Source organism: Mustela nigripes, chromosome 13, assembly GCF_022355385.1.
Source record: "Mustela nigripes isolate SB6536 chromosome 13, MUSNIG.SB6536, whole genome shotgun sequence".
Taxonomy (NCBI): domain Eukaryota; kingdom Metazoa; phylum Chordata; class Mammalia; order Carnivora; family Mustelidae; genus Mustela; species Mustela nigripes.
This window is the reverse complement of record NC_081569.1, coordinates 144,423,856-144,443,213: the sequence shown is the minus strand read 5'-3', so window position 1 is coordinate 144,443,213 and position 19,358 is coordinate 144,423,856. Positions and strand designations below refer to the sequence as shown.

The following is a 19,358-nucleotide window of genomic DNA, read 5'->3' as shown; positions in this document are numbered from 1 at the left end:
CGGCCCTCGGGGTGCCCGGAACCGACGCCCCTCCGGTCCCCGGAGGCTCCCCGACCCCGCAGAGTGTCCGTGCGCCCCCCGCGCCCCCACCGCGGGCCTCGGGTGCCCCCGCCCCCCACCCCGGGCCCTGGCGGACCGCGGCCGGGGGTCCTGCGTGCGGGGCCGCCGGGGCGCCGCGACCGGCCGGGGCGTGCGGCTGACCCTCGGCCGGCCCCCGCCGCGGCGCGCTCCCCGCGAGCCCCGGCCGCCCGGCAGTGGGACCGTGGACAGTGGGACCGTGGACCGCAAGCCTCCGGGGCGGGGCGGGGCGGCTCCTGGCCCCCGGGCTCGCCGTGCCCTTGGGGACCCAGGCGGGTGGGAGGCCGTGACCAGGGCGACCCACTGGGCCCGCGGGTCAGGGAAGGTGGGGAAAGGCCCCCGAGAAAGGCCATCTAGATGTGGGGGCCCAGGGAAAAGTGTCCTGCCCCATCCTTCTGGCGGTGGTTCTGGTCGGTCACCAGTTGCTGCCCTGGGAGGTGGGACAAGCCTTTCTGACGTCTGCTTCTTGGCATCCGCACTGTTACTGCCCACTTGCTCTCTTTCCTTCCCTGTCTGTGTTTTGTCGTGCACAGGTGGTTTGCTTGAAACAAGTCCCGTCCAAGCAAACCCTCCTCTTCCAGGCCTGGGGCTCCGCCATCTGGGGTGCCGCTGCGGACCCCATGCCGCTGCCTCCCTGCCAGGCCGGGCCCTCCAGCTGTGGCTCGCTCTGCAGCTGCAAACAGCCAGGCCACACTTGGGAGAGAACAACAGGATCTGTGTTCTGTACACGCTCCTGCCCCCAGGGGTGGCTCGGCGAAAGCCCAGAGGGCCTGTGTGTCCTCAACCAGCTGACTGCGTACTGGGTATGGTCACAGAGAGCTGGGCCTGCCCGGCAGAGCGCCTGGGGCCCTCCTGCCTATGAGGTGGGGAAGGGAACGTGACCGTGTTCAGGGAGCACGCGGCAGTCCCTGGTGAGGACAGGCAGCCTTTGGTGGGCGGGCAGGAGATAGACAACCCTTGACCTCAGCGCTGCCTGACACTCCAGGTCCATGTGTGCCAGCGTCGCGCCCAGGCAAGGAATATGGTGGGGGCCATGTGAGGAAATATGAGGTGACCACGCCAAGCACATGGAGGCTTGACACCAGTCATTCTAGTAAAGCCGCACACTCCCAGCATTACGAGCCATTCTGGGATGTGACAGTCCTGTCCCCATTCCCATTTGACTACTGAGGAAACTGAGGCACGGACGTTATGCAGCTGCTATGGGAGGGGACCCGGGTGTGAGTCCCACCGTCTGACCCAGGGCCACCCCTGGTGGGCACCATGGTGGAAATTCTTAAATGCTTTAGTCAGGGAGGCAGAGACAGAACACCCCACCCTGTGCCCTCTACCTGTGACGCTGTCTGTGCAGCTTTTTAAAGCAGGGGTATGAACACCACAGTGTTCATGGGGATGAGATTGTGGCTTTTTGGGTTTTCCAAGTTTTCTACAGTGGTGATCAGAGATACTTTTTGGCAGAAGCTGTTATTTGCATTGTTATTCTCAGAGTTGAAAATGAGTCTGTGTTCATCTTCCACTTGTGGACTGTCCCAGGATGAGTGCCTTCGGAGCTGGGAGGGCGTCCCTCCGTGTAAGCCTGGCATGCCGTCACACACACACACACACACACACACACACACACCCCGAATGCTTTATGGCGGCTGCATCTTTATAGACAGGAACTTAGTACAAGAGGAACTTCTCTGGACAGCCGGGGCGGCTGGGTGTGGTTGGGGAGGAATCCTCGAGGATTGGTTGTCCAGAACCCTGGAACTCCAGAAGGGCTCCGTGACGACCTTTCCTGAGGAACTGACAGTCGGCTGGAACTTTCCTGGTCTGCCACCGTTTTTTAAAATGAATTAAAGCCTCGGGTTTCCAACTGGTGTGATGGACTCATGCTGTGTCGCAGACAGGAAGGGTCAGGCTCAAAGCCCCTTTTATCCACCCCCCCACTATCACTGAGAGCCCCTCTGCCTGCAGGTGAGGGCTCTGGGGTTTCTGCTTGGACAGTACAGACTTCTGGCTCTTTGGAAACTCATTCATCTCTTCAGCCCGACTTAAGATTAGACCACCCAGGTGTGGGAACATGATGAGGCACCGGGCAGGTGTGGACCCTGCTGGCAAGAGGTTCCCTTATGGGTGAGGGGGCTGCCAGGCTCCCCTTGGTCCAGGAACTGGGCATGCATCTTTCCTTCAGAAGAGACACAGGATCATGGGCACAGTTGGCAACAGAGGGCGTGCTGGTAGCAGACCTCTGCTGTGCTCACGGGTGTTATACCCCAACACAGCATCAGGGGGACAGCTCAGCCTCTCGGGTAGGTGGTCTCCTGTAGGACCCGGGCACTGGCCAGCTGGATGACCTCTGCCTGGTCCAGCCGGCAGCTTTGCCAGCCTTCTCTGCTCTTCCCAGGAGCCAGGCTGAGGAGACCACCCTTGCTGGAACCAGTGCTTGTCTAGTGTCTGCTCCCGGCAGGAGGACAGGACTTTGAAACTCCTGCACGTGGCCTGCGTCCCAAACACCTTTCTGGTTGGAACAGTGGTGTGCCCGAGCCACATTGCCGAGGTGGGCACAGAAACTCTTGGCACAGAAGGCACAGCAGGCCTCCAGGAGCAGCCAGGGGAGCAGGCCTCCTACAGGGAGAGGAAGAGTGGTCGCCAGGGACACAGGCAGCCTCCTGATGCAGGGCAGGTGCACAGGGGATCGTGTGACTGGGAAGGTGGGCTGCTAGCCCCCGGGGTGTGTCTGAGACACTCCAGGAGGACTCGTGGGGAGTGGGCTCTTGGTGCACAAGCTCAGAGCACCACTTACCCGTCTGTTGCCGCTCCTGAGCCGTTAGCCTCCACCGCGCAGCACATGGCAGGGAACCCTCTCACGGTTGAGGCCAAAGATTCAGATATTGGCTCATTTGTTCACTTAATAAATGATGATCAAGCCAGTTTCAAACCCCGAGAACACAGGAAAGAAAACACAGAAGAGCTCTTATCCTCGGGGAGCTTACCTTCTCCCAAACAGGGACTCTGAAAGGTCAGCCTACACATAAAAACGCGGCACTTGTGGGTGGGGGCAGTATGGGGGGGGGTGAGACGGGAGAGTCTGGAAGGGTCGGTGAATGGGTTACGACAGTAGATCAGGGTCTGCTGAAGGCGAAATCGGTGAAGCGGGAGACCGGAGAAATTCACGGGGCTGCAGCGCGGACAGAAATCCGGGAAGAGAGGAGAAAGGTGTGGAGGCAGGTATGAAGGTGTCTGATGCATTCACCCGCGGTTCCGGAGCAACAGGAACAGGGTGACGGAGTCGGGGGAGTGCGTGGAGGCCCTCTCACCCCGGGACGCGTCAGCCGAGCAGGGACAGAGCTTTGGAGCAGGAGAGCAGACAGAGCATGGAGGGCCCAGCCAGAGCCGGTGCTGGGCAGGGAGGCGGGCGGAGGGGCAGGGGAGGAGCCCATCGGCCACAGCCGGGGGCTTCACTCTCCCCCCAAGTGGGCCACAGCCGGGGGCTTCACTCTCCCCCCAAGTGGGCTACCTCCACAGACTTCCCACGGCGGGGACGGGCCGCTCGCTCCTGCTTCCGCGGCAGCCCGGTCGTTCTGGGGAGAGGGGGCTCCGGAGGCCAAAGTGGGTGGAGGAGACCCTGGGGGGGATGGACGGGGGGGGGGGGGGGGGGGGCGGGTATGACTGCGGGTTTTAACGCGCGAATAGGCTGGACGCGGGAGGTGAGGGTGCGGGCGCCCACCAACTGGGCGGCCACCATGTTGCTCGTGCAGCCGGTGACAGCTGGCGGTCTCAGTGGGCCCGAGTTGATAGAGACCAGGGCGTACCTGGGAAAGTGCTTCCAGCGAGCACTCCACCTGGAGCAAGGGGCGGGGAGGGCGAGTCTTAGACACCTGGACCGAGGGAGCGGCAGGGCCCTGAGCAGCCCCCGAAGGCTGACCCACCTAGAAGCCCAGAGACAAGGGACCCCTACTCGGTAGGGGGAGTAGCTCCCTGCACATCTGCTGAGTGGCCAGGTGGGTGAGGAGGAGCTCACGGAGGAGGAGACGGTGAGCCAAGGGGTGCCGACCCATCCCCCAAAACACCGGCAGGGAAGCTGGGATCCTGTTCAGAGGAGCAGAAGCAAAATAAAATACCTGGGAACAAACTTGGTCAAAGTTAGAAAGTGTTAAAATTCTGCGGAGGAAAATAAGAGAGGTTTACTCAGTCCTAACTTGAACCTGAACTGTGACCTACACAAAATGTCGATTTGCATGTCGTCCCATTAATTCTCAGATGTACGCGGGACACTGAGTGCGAGCCTATGGCCAGGACGCGTTTGCAGAAGAGGGAGGCGGGGCTGCATTGACCTAAAGGATGGAGTGACGGGTGTCAGGAAGTAGGGACCAGCTGGGGGCGGGGGGGGGGGGGGGCACTGAGAGCCAAGAATGGGCCTCAGGCACTCAGGAACTCAGGGGGTGGACACAGCTGCACGGGGATTATCAGGGAAAGATGGGTTCCCCCCAAAATGCTGTGGGACGACAGGCTGGACTCAAAAAAAACAAAAACAACTTAATCTTTACCTCGCTTTTTACACCAAAATAAATTCCAGACGGAGCAAGAATTTAATCTTGAAACATGTAACAATAAAGGCTCTAGAAAAAAACTGGAAAGAACGCTTTATATGTTTTTAGTAAGCAGGGTTTTTATAAGCCAACCACAAAGCCCTAAAAGAGGAGACTCACCATTTTGTTCATGTTCCGAAAAAAAGCCAAAAGACCACAAACTTGGAAAATTTGCAAAAGATATAGCAAAAGAATTTTTTTAACCCCTAAAGAGCTCTTGCAAATCAGTAAGTAAAAAAAAGAACCAAGTAGAAAAATCTGCAAAAGATAGGACCCCCGTTTCACAGCCAGTATTAAAAATTAAATTATATACTGGGGCGCCTGGGTGGCTCAGTGGGTTAAAGCCTCTGCCTTTGGCTCAGGTCATGATCTCAGGGTCCTGGGATCGAGCCCCGCATCGGGCTCTCTGCTCAACGGGGAACCTGCTTCCCCCTCTCTCTCTGCCTGCCTCTCTGCCTACTTGTGATCGCTCTCTGTCAAATAAATAAATAAAATCTTTTAAAAAAATTAAATTATATAAATTTATAATCATGAAATATAAAGGTGATAAACACACCGGAGTCGTGCTGCTAAGCATAATGCATTCTTAGGACGCTCTGTGCTCCTCGTGTATTTGCGTCTGGCGAAAATGCCGCTGGCTGCACTCCCTGAGCTCACGTGCGGAGCGCCCCTGGGCAGCTGGAAGTCGGCCACGTGGGAGGGTCTACACCGCAGAGGCCGGCAAACCCCCGGGGAGGGGGCAAGGGCCCGGAGTCATTGTTTTCCTTCGGCCATGGCTAGGAACCTCGTGCTTCACAGGTCTTGCTGCCTGAGCTCCCGCAGGACCCGTGATGGTCTACTTTCCGGAAGCTTCTCCCCTCCAAACAAATCCTGTCCCAAGAGCGTTGAACGCCCTGTAACAGATGCTTCACTTCCCAGGACAAAACACAAAGGTTGTCAAACAAAGACATCGGGGTGCCCTGTGGTCGGCAGGAGCAGCACAAGCGTCTGGAGAAGAGCTTACTCCCTCCTCCCGCGCCAAGCACCTTTCTGGAGTTATCCTCGCCCCCAAACCCACCATGTCAAGCCCGCCGCCCGAGATCCCAGATCGCGCACCAGGTCCCTCCTCCAGCAGAAAATGAGCAAAGGACAGCCCCCGCTTTCCTCTGATGGTGGCAGTCTTGGCTAGGAAGGAGACTTTATGTCTGCACAGGCCACGGCCTCTGTCCGTCCACTCTGTCCACTGCCAGGTCCCTCTCACTTTGCAGCGACCGGAGGCTCCCACCCTTTCCTGAAGGCCCCTGGCTCCTCCCACCAATGGCCACCCATCCCTCCTCTCCTTCCGGCCAGGAGAGGGAGCATCCTTGGGGGCTTTTCTTTCGAACAGCTTCACTAACATAGAATTAGCCGTAACAGAACCCGTGGGGCACCTGGGCGGGTCAGTGGATTAAGGATCTGACTCATGATGTCGGTTCAGGTCCTGATCTCAGCCTGTCGAGGTTGAGCCCACACCGGGCTCTGCACTGGGTGTGGCATCCGCTTAAGGACGTGGACCAGAACCCACCCATTGAGAGGGGACGATCAAACGATCTCTGTGTACCTTTGTCAAGTTGTGCAACCGTCACCACCAACTTTAGGCCTTTCTCAGCACCCCGACCCCTCCCCATGCCCACTGGCAGTCCCTTCTGTTCTCTCCAGCCCCTGCAACCACCACCTGCTTTCTGTCTCCATAGATGTGCCTTTTCTGGACGTTTCTCCCAAATGGAAGTAGACGGTAGGTGACCCTCTCACTCAGCGAGGGGCTCCTGTGGTTCCTTCCCGCGGCCCTGGGAGTGCTTTGTTCTTCTGACGACCAGCCCAGCGCTGTCCCGTCGCAGAGATGTGCCGCCTTCTGCCCGTCCGCTCACCGGCTGGAGGACGTGGGTTTGCTTCCAGCGGCAACTACAAGGACGAAGGCCGCCGTGAACATCCGTGAACGTCTTCGTGGGGACCCGGGCTTTCCCTTGGGCGGACTCCTGCAAGAGCAGCTCCGTAGTAGGCGAACTCTTGACCAGCGAGAGTCCTCAAGAAACTCGATGAAACGGCGGTCTTCTTCCAGAGTGACGTCACCATTTTCCCTTTCCACCAGCAGTCCGAGAGGGCTCCTGCTGCTTCTCGTCCGCCGCCGCACTCGCTGTCTGTCTTTTCCACTGTACTGTGGTCGCCAAACACTATCTCCTTGTGGTCTGACGTGCACTTCCCCGACGAACGATGATCTGAGCGTCTCTTCCTGTGCTTCTTGGCCCTTTGTGTGCTTCTTTGCTGACATGTCTCAGATCTCTTAGCTGGGATGCTCACATTTGGGTTACTGAATCGTAAGAGTTCTTTCTCTATTCTGGAAAGGAGCTATCCGTCAGACTGTAATTTGCAATTTCTCCAATCTGTGGCTTGTATTTTCATCTTATTAATGCTGTTTTTGGAAAAGCAAAGTTTCAAATTTTGGTGAAGTTCAACGAGTCAGTTGTTTCCTTTATGGTTTTGGTGCCAGATTCATGAACTCTTTACCCAAACAAAGGTTCTGGAGATGGTGGTTCTGGTACTTTCTCTAGGGACTCTTCAGGATTTTCTACATTTAGATACTGTGCTCACCTTCCTGTCCAGTCTACATGCCCTGCTGCCACTGTGTTTTTTCCCCCGAATTTTTATTGTTTTATTTTAGTTCCAGTACGTTACATTAAGAAGCAGTATTATGTTTCGGGTGTATAATGCAGCGGTCCTGCGTTCCGTACAGTCCCCGGTGCTCTCGTGGGCGGCGCGCTCTCAGTCCTTCCCTTGTCTCCCCTTCCTCCGGCGGACAGCTGTCTCTTCTCTCTATGTGACTCTGCTTTTCCTGTTCTCCTCCTGTTTAATTCGATGTTTTGTTTCTTAAGTTCCAGATATGAGCAGAATCATCTAGTCTTTGTCTTTCTCTGCCTGACTTCCTTCATACTCTCCAGCTCCATCTAACCTGTGCTGCTCCAAATGGGAAGGTTCTGTTCTTCTTCTGGCTGGATGATACTCTGTTGTCTGTCTACACCATCTCTTCCTTACCCACTCATGTATCAGGGGACACTCGGGCTGCTTCCACAGATTGCCTGTTGTAGATAATGCCGCTATACACACAAGCATGTATGCTTGTGAGTTAGTGTTTCTGTATTTTGGGGCAAATACTCAGTAGTAGTACAATTACTGGATCATAGGGTAATTCTGTTTTTCCAGAGTGGCTGCACCAGCTTGCATTCCCACCAACAGTGTAGGAGGGTTCCCCTTTCTCCGCATCCTCGCCAGCATCTGTCATTTCCTGACTTGCTGATTTTAGCCATTCTGACTGGTGTGAGGTGGGCTCTCACTGTGGTTTGGATTTGTGTTTCCCTGATGCCGAGTGATGTGGAGCCCTTCTTCATGTGTCTGTTGGCCGTTTTTACGTCTTCTTTGGAAAAGTGTCTGTTCATGCCTTTCACCCATTTTTAAATTGGATTATTTGGGTTTTTGGGTGTTGAGTTATATAAGTTCTTTATAGATCTTGATTACTAATCCTTTATTGGCTATGTTTTCTCCCATTCTGTCAGTTGTCTTTTACTTTTGTTGACTGTTTCCTTTGCTGTGAAGAAACTTTTCGTTTTGTTGAAGTCCCAATAGTTCAGTTTTGCTTTTGCTTCCTTTGCCTCAGGAGACATACTTGGTGAGAATGTGTAAGCTGATGTCGAAGAGGTTACTGCCCGTGTTCTCCTCTAGGATTTTGATGGCGTCTTATCACACACTTAGGTCTTTCATTGAATTGGAATTTATTTTTGTGTGTGGTGTAAGAGAGTGGCCCGGTTTCATTCTTCTGCATGTGGCTGTCCAGTTTCCCAACACCATTTCTGGAAGGGGCTGTCTTTTTCCCTTTGGATATTCTTTCCTGCGTTGTTGAAGATAAATTGACCGTATAACTATGGGCTCCCTTCTGGGTTCTCTATTCTGTTCCCTTGATCGGTGTGTCTGTTTTTGTGCCAGTACCATGCTGTCTTGATCACTGTACCTTTGTAATATATAGAACTTGAAATCCAGAATCGTGATGCCTCCAGCTTTGCTTTTCTTTCTCAAGATTGCTTTGGCTATTCGGGGTCTTTTGTGGTTCCCTGCACATTTTAGGATTGTTTATTCCAGCCCCATGAAAAATGCTGTTGGCAATTTTGATCGGGATGGCATAGAAAGTGCAGATTGCTCAGGGCAGTGTAGACATTTCAGGGATGCTGGTTCTTCTGCTCCGTCATGTGCTGCCATCATCTCGAGCCACTGCACTGGAGGCACAGAGTGACATAAAAGGGGGAGAAAGAGAACCGACAGCCCGCTGTCCCTCGGGCAGCTTCAGGGCTGTACCTCTACCATCTCTTTCTCAACATATATACTTTTTTTTTCTCCAAAATCTGGGCTGAAGTATACGGACTGGGTTTTTTTCACCTAATAACACACCACGAGCATTTTTTATATCCTTGACTGCTTCTCTGGAGTGTAGCTTTCATTAGCCTTTTGGTGTCTGTGATGTGGAAATACTATAACGTGTTTACCCAGGTGTCCCTGCGGTGCATTTAGACCAACACCATATATGTGGCAAAGCATTACCAGCATCTGATTAAAACAGTCAGTTATTCCCTAAAACGTTAGTAAGGGCTATGGGAAGGAGGAACTTGTATTGTCACTATTAAGAGAATTTGGTTATGTTCTGACAAAACGCAGGAGGAAACCCAGAAAGCTCTGGGACTGTTCCATGCTCCGGGAGTTAAGGGAAGGTCCGTCCGTCCCCCAAAGAGCGAACAACACAACAAAATGCATCTTGTGGCGAGAGCTGGGTGGGACCCGCATCTGTTCTCACCTCTCCCTTGGGACAGAGCCTTCCATTGAGGGCTGGACACAAGACCCACCCCCAGAGGGGAAGCCCCCTTTCTCAGCTTTCCAGTGGACACTACGGGCATGTGCCCGGCTTGTGAAGGACTATGTGACTGTGTGTCAGCGACACCTTGTTTCTCAGTGAGGAGACGGATCCAAAGACGGTGACGGAGGAGGGTGGGGACCCCTTTGTGTGTCGGCACAACTGGCCACAGGCGCCCGGGTCCGACATTCCCCCTGGGGCATGTGGGTGGGGGGGCTCGGTGAAGGGGGTGCCGTCCCAGGGTGCTGGGCCCCGCCCGGTCCAGGGCCCGGGTGGAACTAAAGGTGGCGGAAGGGCAGATGTGCCCCCTTTTCCCGCCTCATCGCTGAGGGGAGATGCTTCCCCCCCATCCTGTCCTCGGACCGAGACTCACACCCTGGGCTCCCCTGGTTCTCTGGCCTCGGGACTCGGGCTGCGTCACAGCACGGGCTCCCCCGCGCCACGGCTCAGGGACGGCAGATCGTGGGACTCTCAGGCCCCGTGGTCACAGAGCCAGGTCTTCATCACACGATCTCGTAGAGAATCTCCTTGTCCACGTGCTTCGTGGGGGTCCGTGTCTCTGGAGACCTCGGACTGCCACAGGACCTTGGGAAGCTGCTGACAGGCCCTGCCGGAAGGAGAGCTGGTTGTCCTGGAGGGCCGTCCTGAGTCCTCTCAGCGGAGACACGGGGCCTGCCATGCCGCGCCGTCAGCCAAGCTCACGGGTGTGCACGAGTGAAGCTGGAGCTCGTTGTCAGCACTGGAACCACACCTTGGAGGAGACCAGTTTTCCTAACCAATGTGTGAGTGTCTTCCGAAATAGCCAGGGCCACAACCGTGCTGGAATCCACAAGGAGACGAAGAGGGCAGGGCAAGTAGGTGGACGGGCTCTCTTCACGCCGCCCGCAGGACAATCAGATATCAGCCTTCCCCGGACAAAACGCCAGCGGGAGACCCAGATGGACCTCCCCGTGAAGCACAGCAAAGCCACCTCCAGGCTTGGGGGCTCTCTTAGTGTAGCACCACCGAAGGACATTCCTGGCTGAGGGCTGGACGTGTCCGAGGTGTCCATGGCCAAACCCACTGTCTGCAGAGTGAGACGGTGACTGGGGGAAATGTGTCTGTGGTCCCCAGTACGCTAGCCCCCCGCGAATGAGTAGGAGCCGCGGAGAGGCTGGGAAAGGTGCCCCTGCCAACGGTGGGGACCAGCCGGAGTCGCAGGCGAGAGATGCTCCTGTTCCTCGCCAGGGTCCCTGTGCTGGTGCTGGTGTGGGGGGTGGGTACGAGCACCTGGAAGGATCAGCACCCCCATCCGGGAACCGCTGGAGGCCGGTCAGAAGGCCGTGCGTGTGGCAGCACCCCTCAGCGACACTTGCCAGCGGCCCCGAGGTCGACGTCAGCCCAGTAGGGAACGAGCTGCAGACCCAGCCAGCCTGCCTCCCGGCGGGGGCCTTCCAGGATCACAGAGCAGGGTGCAGTTAGGTCACACAGCTGGCCGGCAGACGTGGCAAACGCGAGCCAGCCGTGGGAAACCCTATGTGTGCAGATGCCTAAAAACCGAATCCACGGCGCCATCTTTGGCTAACGAACACGTGGGCAGGTGGAACAGGTATTTCCAGGCAGGAGATGTGTGTAGAGGACATGTGCTCGGGTTAGAGATGGATCCGACGTGTTGAGAAAGCACCTGCGTCCTGGGCATTCACTTGATTCGATTCCTCCTTTTTGCTTGTCTTTGGTTCCTGTTTCCTCTGCAGTGCACACACATGAATTGGACACTGAACACAGAGGGCAACTGTGCCGGCTCCGACGTCAGAAGCCAGCAGACCAAGCCGACCGCTGGCTGGGCGTCGGGTGCCCTCTGGCTGGGCTCCTCCCAGGCCCGGAGAAAGCAGCCACACAAAGGGCCCCCACCGCAGCTCCCGCTCCCTCAACAAACAAGAGTGCTTTCTTGCCAAGGTAACACCCAGTATCTAAAGGAATCATGCAAATCTCCGAGGCCGTTCAAAGGTCCCAGTGCGAAAAGATCAGAAAAGCAGCAGAAGATTCACAAAAGATGTCGGATGGAGGGCACCTGGGCGGCTCAGTGGCTTAACCTTCGGGTCAGGTCATGATCCCGGCCGGAGTTCTGGGATCAAGCCTCATGTCAGGTTCCTTGCTCAGCAGGGCGCCTGCTAATGTTCTCCCCCTCAGTGTCTCTATGTCTAATAAACAAACAAACAAACAAAACAGATGTCGGGTAGAGACACTGCATTGCTCACTGGCACCAGAATCAAAAATTGCAAGTTAAAAAAAGATTCATTTCTCCCCGGCTCTTGGACACACGTGAGCATGGACTAAATGTGGACCTCTGGTCACCAGGACACCGTGGTGTCTCACTTTGCTCACGGCAGGTGTCCACCGCACTCCTTAGTGCAGGCGGCCGCTCGGGGCCTGAGCAAGCAGCCCTCTGCAGGGTGGCTCAGCTGCGGGTCTCGGGTGTCTTCAGGCAACACAGGGAATGTCAGCAGGGGGAGGGGAAGTGGCGCGGGTGACATTTCAAAGAGCAGAATTCGGGTAGAGGAACGTCTGACAGCCGAGGACGTGTCAGCATGGGGGTGCATAGGGTCCCCAGCAGAATGGACACCCTTGAAGTTGTCCCGATGGGGAGATGCTCTGTGCACATCACGTGGGAAACAGCGGCATGCACAGCCGAGCGCACAGTGCGTCCCGGGTTTGGGCACAGGGCACGGAAGAAGGAGGCACGCACGCCTGCTGCCTCTGCCCTGGCTGCTCTCGGCCCTGAGAGCGAGACCACCCTTGTGTCTAAACCTTAACCCTTCCTGTGTTTCCCGCAGTGGAGACAGCGTCACCGTTTGCCACTCCAGCAGGTAAATGTTGGAGAAGGAAACCGCGAGGCCCTGAAACAGGCGTCCGCAGGGTGCTCCCGGACTGCAGGGTGCTCCCGGATAAGCCGCTGCAGGCAGGAGAGCAGCGGCCGCTGGACCTCGGAACCACCCGCCCAGCTCAGGGCAGCTCAGCGGCTGTGGGGCTGACTTCTGGTTTTCCTTGGGGCTTTCTTTATTTTCCTAATGTTTTACAATTAGCAAAAATGATCTTGGTGATCTGAAGGCAACAGTCTTCCTTTCTTTCTTTCTTTCTTCTTATGTGTCAGAGACAGAGCTCAAGCAGGGGGAACAGGCAGGCAGAGGGAGAAGCCGGCTTCCCACCGAGCGGGGAGCCAGACGCAGGTTGGATCCCAGGACTGATCTCACCCAAAGGCAGACACTTAACTGACGGAGCCCCCTGGGAGCCAGCAAAGGTGTTTCTTCAGTCGAAGAAGTGCAGGTGGGCCGGATGGCGGTGGGCGCAGGACGTTGGGTTTGGCACCAGGGCAGAGGTGGGGGATGGCACAGCTCTGAGCCAGACACGGCCTGAGACCAGGGCAGAGGTGGGGAGAGCGGGTGTGGCATCACCCTTGTCCAAGGCACAGATCCTGTGTCTCCAGTAGGTAAGCAGCGGGCGCCCTACCCTCTGGACCGGGAAATCACGTGTTTGTATGTAAGTAGACTGGGAGTCTGGGAATCGGGATCCGAGCGTTCTACCGACTCATGCCGCACCGTCGCCCGGCTAATCCAGATGATCCAGCTCAGGGGCTGTGTCTCCACCGTGATGGCCCCTCTCCCCAGGCCCTTCCCTTCTGGGAACGTGTGTTTGGGTCACTGGATTCAGCTGAGGCTTGGAGACATCAGGACATCCTGAGAAGCCCAGTTCTTGATCTAGCTGCAGAGGTGGGTGACTGTGCTGGGTCTCAGCATGGGGATGCATGCCCTGGCCCTCAGCTCCCGTGGAGGAGGATGGATGCAGCCGCACCAAGCCTCACGGAGAGGGAGGGGGTCTTCTGAGCTGTCTGAAAACAAAACCAGTGTCCGTAGGATATTGGTTGCTCCCCCAAGTGCTCCTACAAAATATGAGGATGGAGGGACCATCACCCCTATTATGCAGACAGGAGGGGGGTTTGGAGAACTGGCCCATGGCCATGTACTGGGTCGAAAGGGGAGGTGATGGGAGCCTTAGGATTGGTCTCTGGGCTGGAGGGGTGGCCCCTAGTGGTCTGGAGCCTGGCCCTGGGGCCAACCGGGGCAGAGGGATAGTGTCCTGGACTGCAGGTGTGCAATGACATGGGGCAGACGGCATCTGTCTAGGGGTCGTTGGTTTGTGTATCAAAGGAGAGCCCAGGCCAGCAGTTCACTGTCTCGAGGAATGAGCGGACCCTGGATCTGCATGGCCACAAGGCATCGAAGCATCAGAAAATGCAGAAAATTAACGAAATGGCATGGCAGACACAGAAAGCTGCGAGGAGGGGCCATCTGTGGCGCCCGGCCCTGGAACCTGACTGGCCAGGCTGGCTCCCAGGCCAGGAAACTCTCTCTGCTTCCTCTCCTGGGCGGGTCAGCTTAGCTTAAAGCCAGTGGCTTCCCAGTCTGACGGCCACGCTGCTTTCTGGGGTCCCCTCCAAGGAACTGTCACATCCTGAGCCCCCGGCTGGGGCCCAGCCTGGCTGCTCATGTGTCCCTGGGATCAGAGAGAGCAGGAGAAAACCCAGGGCCCTCCTCACGGTTGACTGGAGGGCACCACTTGCCCTTCCCCAGCCTGCCTTCTGCTCTCTAACCTGCGTACACGGGCGCCCTCGTGGGTGCTCGGGGGCGGGCGTCATGTCCTCTGTCTCCCCATGCTTGGCCCTTTGAGCTTGTGGCCCAGCCCATCCGAGGGGCTGAGTGAGCATCTTCTGTGTGCCAGCTGCTGGGGGCCGCCCGGGGGGGGGCCTGACAGGTGCCCCAGGGGGCAGCTTCCCTGCGTTCTCGCTCACTGACTCCGTTCTTCGTGTCCGCACCCACCTTCGGGTGGCTCACTCGCTCTGTGGTCCGTCTGAGCAGAGCCTTCTTGGCCCAGGGGTGCCTGGGGGGGCTCAGTCAATAAGCCTCTGCCTTCGGCTCAGGTCATGGTCCCAGGGTCCTGGGATCAAGCCCCGCATCAGCATCAGGCTCCCTGCTCGGCAGGAAGTCTGCTCCTCCCTCTCCCACTCCCCCTGCTTGTGCTCCCTCTCTCGCTGTGTCTCTCTGTCAAGTAAATAAATAAAATCTTAAAAAAAAAAAATCTTCGGGGCGCCTGGGTGGCTCAGTGGGTTAGGCCTCTGCCTTCAGCTCAGGTCGTGATCTCGGGGTCCTGGGATCGAGCCCCACATCGGGCTCTCTGCTCGGAGGGGAGCCTGTTTCCTCTCCCTTCTCTCTGCCTGCCTCTTTGTCAACTTGTGATCTCTGTCTGTCAAATAAATAAATGAAAAAAAAAAATCTTCTTGGCCCTGACGGCACCCCCTTCTCCCCATCACCCAAACCAGCCACACTCTTCAAGCCTCTTGCCCTCGTGGGTGCTGCCATCCCCAACCCCTGCCCCTGTGTTCCCCGAAACTCCCCACTCACATGCAGGGGCCAGGAGGGCCCCGGGGGTCTCTGCACCCTCTCCTCCAGGAGTTTGCCCGTGAGCCCTGCCGGCTCCCAGAGTGAGGACAGATTCAGCGGATCCAGGCAGGATTCCGGCTTGTCTGCTGTAGGCACGTGGATTAGGGCTGTCCCCCCTCTGACTCTCAGGGGCTCCATGAAATGCAGGGAACAGGGTCTGCAGCCGCACAGTGTGGCCGCGAGGGCTGAGTGTGGCCGTATGCGGAGAGGGTGTGCGCCCAGGGAGTGTAACAGGTGGGGCGTCCAGAAGCCAACCACCCCATCCCGTTCCCCAAACTCAACACTGGGCGTCCGAATAACCCTTGGTCCACCAAGAAATCGAGAGAGAAAGTAGAAAAAACAGCAGATTGAGTAAAATGAAATCTGAAGACGTTGAAATTTGTGGGATTCAACTAAAGTGGTGGTTAGAGGCAGATGTCTAGCACTGCAAGGCCTGCATCATAAAGCAAGGAAGCCGTGTCAGTGAGCTCATCTCCCCCCTACAAAACCAGGCAGAGAAAGAACTGATTATACACCAAGAGTAGAAATCAGTGAAACAGAAAACAAAAGCATTAAAGAGATCCAGTGAACCCACTGTGGTTCTCGGAGAGGGTCGGGAACACTGGGAAACCTCCGGAGACCCGAGACAGAAGGCAGAAACGGCCAGTTCCAGAGCCGCGGACGCAAGTGGGGCAGGAGGAAGGTCATGGTGTTGACTGTGGTCATGGGCGGCAGCACTCGCCAAACCCAGCAAGTGGCCCCTGGGCCGAAGAAGAAGCCGGAAGGGAAACTCATGAAATCAGACACATCATTACGTGTGGGTATTCCATCCCTGCTACAGCTCCACCAAGCTGTAAACAAAACCCAAAAGCATTTTTGGGAGAAATTAAGAAAGACCTAAATAAAAGTCAAGGGGCGGGGGTTGGGGGGGGAAGGCAAGCCAAGGTGTGGGGAGTCTCACAGAGGTGGAGGTCCAGGACTGCCCCGCACGGTCCGGGGTCCCCGGTGACTCCTCGGGCTCGGGGTCTGCCCCTAGGAGGCAATGCCTGCAAGCAAGAAAACAGAGCACCCTCCCCAAGCCCGAAACAGAGCGGGAACCCTCTCAGTGCCTGACTGTATCAAGGAGCGGACCCCTACCCTCTCTGAGTGGCAGAATAACAATGATTTCTCTCTGAATTGCAAGACGTCTCCCCGAGCCTCAGTGTTTTCCAGCAGGGGGATCCTAATTTATCCCAAAATGATCAGGTGTGCCAGGAGACAGGGTCCCACGAACCAGGAATAAACAGTCAACATGACTCCATGGGTCACCAGATAGGAGAATCCCTGCAACGAACCTTAAAATGTTAATACGTGCAAGAAAACAAATGGAAAAAAGGGAGAATTTATTCAGGGAACGGAGGTCTGAAGAGAAAGTACCAGACGCACGCTGGAGAAGTGACGTCAGCAACGAAATGGATTTTTTTAAGGTTTTTTTTTTTTTAAAGATTTTATTTATTTTACAGAGAGAGAGAGATCACAAGTAGGCAAAGCAGCAGGCAGAGAGAGAGGGGGAAGCAAGCTCCCAGCTGAGCAGAGAACCTGGACCCTGAGATCATGACCTGAGCCAAAGACAGAGGCTTTAACCCACTGAGCCACCCAGGCCTCCCCCGAGTAGATGATTTCAACCACAGGTTCTGGAGAGCAGAAAAGAGGATTTGTGAAGTGGAGCCTGGGTGAGTAGAAAATACCCAGGGGCAGGGCAGGGGCGATGGAGACTACAGATCCAGAGCTGCGTGCGGGAGGCACGGTGCCCGCTGCTAATGGGGCCTGGGTGTCGCCCCGACCCAGAGCAGAGGGCTCCCAGACGATGGCGCAGAAGCAATATTTGAATGATATTGGCCAAGAATTTTTTAAAAAGATGAAAAACAAAAACGGTAGATTAAAGACATTCTATGAATTTTAATTGGCATAAGTACAAAGCAAATACACCTAGGAACATCCTAATAAAACTCCTGAAGGTCAAGATTTACAAGCATCCAGGAAAACTGGTGTCTTATCCTCTGGGTGCAACAGAAAGAGATAACACAGAATTTTTCTGCAGAAATGATGGGAGCAGGAAGACAATGGAAGGATGTCTTGAAAGAGCTGAATGGCAAGGACCCCAGCCTTCAGTTCTGTATGAGGGTCAGGCTACTGCTGCCCGCCCTGCTTCCCGGGCCCGTGGCCCAGCCGCTCCCCGGTGCCCCACCTGACCCCACAACGTGGGTTCACCCCCGTGCCCTCTCCCTGTCCCCCGCCTCAGGGCTGTGCATCTGGCCTGTGAGGTCTGCAGCCAGGTCCCAGAGGGTGGGCTCCCCTCCAGATGCCCCCCCCAGCACAGGGCCCAGCAGGGACGACCGCCTCCTCTCCCTGCTCCCCACGGCTCCCCACAGGGGCCTGTCGGGGTCGGCGGGGCAGGGGCCCTGTGTCTGGAGGCCCGCGGCCTCTCTGCAGGCACGCGGGACAGGCGGCTGGAGAGAAGAGCTCTCCGGCTGCTTCTCCGGCGCCATGGCTGCGGTCTCGGGCTCGTCCCAATGCTCCGTCCCCTTCGGCTGTCTGTCCTTGTGGGGACATCTCCCTTCTGCCCCCCCCCCCCCCGCCCAAGTGTGTCCCGTCCACACTGGCAGCAGCCGGGGCCTGGCGGCGGCCCTCCGCTCCCTGCAGGACCCGGCGTGGCCGAGTCAGAGAGTGACCACAGCCACCCCACTTGGTTCTCCCGGGGCGCGGAGGGTGTGCGACCTCTGCAGCCCCAGACGCACCCCGGGGGTTTTTGTGGGGTTTGCCCACGTGCGGGGGGGCCCACGAACACGAGGTTCACCCCTGCAACAGCCTCACGTCCTCAGCAGGAGATGCCATGCAGAATCCCCTCTGTTATCTCCCACTTTCTGTTATCTCTGCAGTTTGCGCCATCGAGGACACGGCAGCGGCGGCGAATAGAAGGTCTCAGTGAGCAAATCCAGCCGTGTTGAGGAGGAAGAGGATGGCGCGTGTGCGTGTCTCACAGACACCCCACCGCACTGCTTAGGAGCAGCACAAAATCCGCGTGGGTGGAGGGGGCTGGGGGCTGGGGCGGGCTCACGTCCACGCAGGCAGGGAGGGGACGGGTGTGAGCCCAGCAGCGCCGCCATTCCCCTGGTGGCCCATGAGGGAGGTGAGCCAAGCCCGCAGGACGGCAACCGGCTGCGGCGCGGCCGGTGGTTTTTCAGGAACGTTTTCCTATCGTCTGCCTGTTTTGGACATGAGTGAGACATTTTTATGAAGAAAAGGCCGTGCTTTAGGGTTTTCAGATAAGTTCTTCGGGCTCTGGCCTCTTAGGCATCTTTGCCTGTGGCTGGGACTCACCCAGGACCTGCATGGGCCGCATGGGCCTGATGCCCGGCGCCGCAGTAGGGCAGTGGGCCTGGCGCTGCCGGGTGCGGGAGAGCCGGAGCGCCCACGCAAGGCCAGGCTCAGAGGCCAGCCCGCGGCCCGCACAGCACAGAGCCCGGCTGGCACCTGCTCTCGCCCGATGCCATCCGGCCGGCCCGGCTGGACTCTTGTGCGGGCGCTGGGCCGCCTGCCCCCCGGCGGGGTCGTGCCGCGGGGGAGTCCCTGCGCGATCGGCCACGGCTCAGCACCCGCAGGGGGACAGGGCGGCCCCTCCTCCGGCGTTTGGCCGTTCAGTGTCCCACGGTCCTGACCGCGCTCGCGACGGCCCGGTCCGGGGGCTGCGGGAATCCGCTTCCCGGGCCACGTGCAACCCGCGGGCGCTGCGCCGGGGCGAGGCCGACCCGACCGCCGGCTTCTCGCTGCGAGCGCGCGCGTCCCGGGGGCCTGAGCGCGGCCGCGTCCCCCACCCCCCAGACCTCAGGGTCCGGGCAGCGCGGCCCCGCGCGTGTCCGCGTCCGCCCGGGGGCGCCGCCCCTGCAGCGCCGGAGCGCGGGTCGCGAGTCGGGCCCAGGGGAACCCAGAGGCGCCCCTAAGTGCCGCCACGGCGGGCCCCTGCGGGGACGCTACAGGGGCCGGGGCGCAGGCGGCCGCGCACGGTCAGGCGGAAGCCGGGGAGCCGGGGCGAGCCTCCAGGACCGCCGGCGGACTCCGGGAAGAGCGCGCGCTCCGCCCACCGCCCGGCCCCGCCCACAGCCGCCGGCCCCGCCCCGGCCGCCCGGCCCCCGCCCACCTGCCTGGCTCCGCCCGCCGCTCCCAGTCCGTCCCCGGCGGCGCTCCCCACCCAGGCCCCGCCGGCCGCCCTGCCCCGCCCACAGCCTCCCGGCCCCCGCCCACCTGCCTGGCTCCGCCCGCCGCTCCCAGTCCGTCCCCGGCGGCGCTCCCCACCCAGGCCCCGCC

General features: G+C 58.0%; 1 protein-coding gene across 5 annotated transcripts in view; it reads right to left on the bottom strand.

The window, feature by feature from the left end:
- PACS2 (phosphofurin acidic cluster sorting protein 2) overlaps positions 1-19,358 on the bottom strand; it is a 214,643-nt gene that overhangs the window by 53,627 nt on the left and 141,658 nt on the right. The gene's annotated exons all lie outside the window — the stretch shown is intronic.